This window comes from Rattus norvegicus, chromosome 1, assembly GCF_036323735.1.
Source record: "Rattus norvegicus strain BN/NHsdMcwi chromosome 1, GRCr8, whole genome shotgun sequence".
Taxonomy (NCBI): domain Eukaryota; kingdom Metazoa; phylum Chordata; class Mammalia; order Rodentia; family Muridae; genus Rattus; species Rattus norvegicus.
The window spans coordinates 94,097,735-94,102,588 of record NC_086019.1 but is presented as its reverse complement, the minus strand read 5'-3'; the positions used below and the strand labels follow the sequence as shown (position 1 = coordinate 94,102,588).

The 4,854-nt window shown below is 43.8% G+C and overlaps 1 pseudogene; it reads left to right on the top strand.

Moving 5' to 3' along the window:
• Positions 1 to 2,164: 2,164 nt before the first annotated feature.
• Ube2n-ps3 (ubiquitin-conjugating enzyme E2N, pseudogene 3) lies at positions 2,165 to 3,305 on the top strand (annotated as a pseudogene).
• The last annotated feature ends 1,549 nt before the right edge of the window (positions 3,306 to 4,854 follow it).

Genomic DNA, 4,854 nt, shown 5'->3' with positions numbered 1-4,854 from the left:
AATTCCCAGAATTCCAAACATCACACAATCAAGGAAACTATCTGCCACTGGCAAAACTGTACCCTACTAGAGCATGAGGCAAATCAGAGTCAGCTGCTATGGACAGTCTGTAGCAGCCTCCAATTCCCACACCTGGGATTAAAATGAAAACATTCCTGTAGTGTGTGTGTGTGTGTGTGTGTGTGTGTGTGTGTGTGTGTCTGTGTGTGTCTGTGTGTGTCTGTGTCTGTGTGTGTGTGTCTGTGTGCCTGTGTCTGTGTGTGTGCCTGTGTCTGTGTGTGTCTATGTCTGTGTTTCTGTGTGTGTATATGTGTGTGTGTGTGTGTGTGTGTCTGTGTGTGTCTGTGTGTGTGTGTGTCTGTGTGTGTCTGTGTGCCTGTGTCTGTGCCTGTGTCTGTGTGTGTCTATGTCTGTGTTTCTGTGTGTGTGTATGTATGTCTGTGTGTGTTTCTGTGTCTCTCTGTTTCTCTGTGTGTGTGTATGTGTGTCTGTGTGTATATTAAAGAAACCAAAACTCCAAAATTCTCACTACAAGGGTCTCTCATTATTCTGAAGGTGTCTACATAGACCCCCAAGTATTTATCCAATGAGCTTCCCTTCCCGGGCATTCTTTCCTGAAAAAGGCATGTAATTCCTGATTTATCTGGAGTAAAATGTATGCATTCACATCCACCATCAAATAAAGAATTTGGATAAGCAAGAATCATGTCCTTCATCAAGGATTTCTACTCTGGGAAGGTCTTCATCATGAAGAATCTGCCTAAATTTTCTGGCAAGGGCCTTCTCACTTCCAGCCTCTTGGTGCTCTCTGCACTCACTTGGAATCAAACCAGATTGCATTCCCTTCCCAGGCTTAGCTATCTCCTATCTGCCTGGTGCTTAGGGAAGATGGACCTGTAGACCCCCCACCCCTTCTCAACTCCCAAAGGTACCCAGTCGGTAGCTGGGTACACAGGAGACGGAGCATCACAGCATCCATCCCAAACCTTGCTGTTTTTCATCCGGGGAGGCGTGGGTTGGGACCCCATCACAGACTGCGTTCTGCCTCCCCTGAGCAGTTTGTCAGTGGCACTCTGGCTCCCCAGTATCGAGGCAGACATGCAGCCTGAAAAAAATCCCACCAATCCTCCACCCTGGAAATCCCTACCCTGAAAAACTCTGCCCCATTCCACCCTCAAGAAATCCTATAGAAGTCCTCTCTTCTGCTCAGTTCTCTGCTTCTTGCCTGAGCAGAGAAAGCAGCCCTCCTGGGCTCTTCCCTCTCAGCAAATCTCATGTGAGGTTTGTTGTGTAGTGTGGCTTTGTGGTCTTTGGCTCTCAGCTGCCAGGACGCCTTTCCCCTCAGAACTGTAACACTCACGGAAGGTGCAAGCCATGGAGGAAGACTGTTTGAAGGCTTTCACTGTGGCTCACATTCATGTAGTTTATTTTACATTGTCCAAGAACATTTTCAGAGGAAATGGTCCTGCATACAGTAGGATAAGCTTACCAATATGCATTAAGAAACCAAGACAATCTGTTCTATGCATGTCTACAGATCACTGTGATCATTGCTCAACTGAGACATTTTTTAAAGGTGTCTCTAGGTTGTGCCAGTTACTTAGGTGTCTTAGTTACTTTTAGATTGCTGTAACAAAACATCATGACCAAGGCAAGAAAGAAAATATGAAAATGTGAAAGAAAATATTTAATTTGGCTAGTGGTTTCAGAGGGCTGTGCTTACGGTTTCAGAGTCTGTATTGGTGGAATGAAGGCACGGGGGCAGAACAGCAACTATGAGCTCTCACATTGTGACCTGCAAATAGGAGGCAGAGAGGGAGGTATGCTGGGAAGTATGAGTGTTTTGAAACCTCTAAGCCCACCCCCCAGTGTTGAAGCCCACACTTCCTTCAGTAAGGCCACACCTCCTGATCCTTCTCAAACAGTTCCACCAACTGCAGACCAAGTACTCAAACATATGAGCTCGAAGGGATCATTCTCATTCAGAGCCCAGCCAGGTTGGCAGTAGTTAAGTAGGGCACCATCTATATTTCATTTTTATGTATTTCCAAGTTGCAAACATGAATGCTTGTGGTGTTTGGTCAGGTGCTGCTGTGTACTCAAATGTTAAATTCTGTATCCCAAGATCTGATTGTCCCAGATTTTGTTGTGGACCTTGCTCTCCAATTTAAAACTATTGGTTAGGAGACAAGAGCAGAGGCCGAACTCGGGATCTGACAAGATGGCCGGGCTGCCCCGCAGGATCATCAAGGAAACCCAGCGTTTGCTGGCAGAACCAGTTCCTGGCATTAAAGCAGAACCAGATGAGAGCAACGCCCGTTATTTTCATGTGGTCATTGCTGGTCCCCAGGATTCCCCCTTTGAGGGAGGGACTTTTAAACTTGAACTATTCCTTCCAGAAGAATACCCAATGGCAGCACCTAAAATAAGTGGTCCCCAGCACTGCAGATCCGAACAGTTCTGCTATCAATCCAGGCTTTGTTAAGTGCTCCTAATCCAGATGATCCATTAGCAAATGATGTAGCTGAGCAGTGGAAGAGCAACGAAGCCCAAGCCATAGAAACAGCAAGAGCATGGACTAGGCTATATGCCATGAACAATATTTAAGTCGATCAGATCATCAAGTGTACACCACTTCTCCTGTTCTGCCAAGACTTCTTCCTTTTTTTGTTTGCATTTAATGGACACAGTCTTAGAAACATTACAGAATAAAAGCCCAGGCATCTTCATCTTTGGTGATCACATGCACTTAGCAAACCTGTCTTGTCCTGATTCACTGTTGTAAAGCATGAGCAGAGGCTAGAAGCATCACCCGGGTTGCTGAGAGATGCTGAGAAGCAGGACTCTCTGCTTTGACTCCTTTCCCCATCATGGTCTAAGTACAAGGCACTGTGAATGAAGGTAGTTGTCAGGGTTAGCTGCCAGGGGCATGGGTGTTTTTATTTTATTTTTTAGGGGGAAAGTAGTTTTATTTTAATTTTATGGCCTCCCCTCTCTTAAGGGATCTAATTGCAGTGGTTAAATGCAGCTAACCGGTGTTTTAGAATATGCTCTCTAGCCAAGTCTAACTTTAGACGCTGTAGATGGACAAGCTTGACTGTCTGATCCAAAATGGGAACATTAAATAAACATCACAGCCCTCACTAATAACATTGTGACTTTGCCGTCAGGTGTAGATTCTCTGTCCCCCCCCCCCAAAAGACGAAGAAAAAGCTTGTGACCATTTTGTATGGCTTGTCTGGAAACTTCTGTAAATCTTATGTTTTAGTAAAATATTTTTTGTTATTCTAAAAAAAAAAATAAAACTATTGGTTAAATAAAGGTGGCTACAGCCAATTACTAGAGGAGGTAGAACCAGGCACATCCAACATGGAGCAATATTAGGACATTAGTTTCAGGTTTTACCTAAATGTTCTGGACCACAGGAGGCTTGGGGAACCTGAGCTTCAGAGCACAGCACAGTTAGACCCCCTGCTGAGTAACAAAGTCAACCATGGCTAACCTGAGCCTCAGGCACTTCCCAGGCATGGCAGAGGGACTGAACACCACCCAGCTGGGTCCCTCAGCCTGCATGGTGCAGCCCAAGGGAAATCAATGTATGCCCACAGGAAAGCCTACAGTTGTGCAAGGGCCTAAAATATGGAAAGGCTTGGCATGTGCTGGCAAACAGTAACCCAGGGTGGCACACGGGCCCAAGAGAACCATGGGAACACATGCTACTCTAAGGCCTGGGCTGAAGGGTAAACTGAGTCAAAGGGGCAGATCTAACAGATATAGATGTATGCTGGCCCGAGGAACCTAAAAATGCTCAGGACAGAAGGACATTTTCCCAGAGTTGCAATGGAACTGAAAAACCCAAAACTCTGAACTAGTAGGGTATTAAATTTAAAGCTGGTAAATTGAAATCCTCAAGGAAAAATTTAAATATTTTTTATGTTAAAAATGGAGAGAAACACACTAACATGAGGGTTCTGCAGTTTGTCTGATGTGCTTTTAAATGGCTCAAAGATGGAAATAAAGGAAAAAGATACTGAAACTGTCATGTTACTAATTATAATCCTCATTTTCATCCTAATAAGATTAGTGGCTTTCTCTATCTTCTCAGAGAAAAAGTCTTAGAAAAAAATTTTTTTGAAAATTTGAACTACAAAAAATACAAAATATCAGAGATAAAGCAAAATGAGAGAATTGACATTTGGAAAAAAAGACTTAGAGAACTTCTTTACAAATTTAAAAATCAGACTAAAGAAAAGGCTGAGAGATCAGGGAAAGAAAAAAATAGGATAGACTCAGACAAAGAAGAGACTGAGAAATTAAATGCCAGATTGAAAACCATGGAACAGACGTTGGAGGATTATTTGAATCAAAATAGGGACCCTTTGGGGGTGGGGGAATCCAGCCTGGAACTGACAATGAAATGCAAAGAGGCAGTTTCAGATAAGAAAAGTCTACAAAGACTTAGAGAATTAATACAGCAGCCATAAAGATACAATATATTGAGTTAAGAATCCAGATTCTAGGGGCTGGGGATTTAGCTCAGTGGTAGAGCGCTTACCTTGGAAGCGCAAGGCCCTGGGTTCGGTCCCCAGCTCCGAAAAAAAGAACCAAGAAAAAAAAAAAAAAGAATCCAGATTCTACCTAATGATGCTACCTTAAGACGGTGTCACACAATGGAGTGTGTCTTATTTTTTAGAGTGTGGAGAGTTGAGATAGGTCCATGCTTTGATGCATTGTGCTAGAGATGCGTATTCAGAGTTCTAGAGAGCTGACTCCAAGATCACACATTCGTCAGAGACGGCGACTGTCGTGGAGATGTCTGTGTTGATCAGAGTTGATGGTGCTCAGGCATATGTA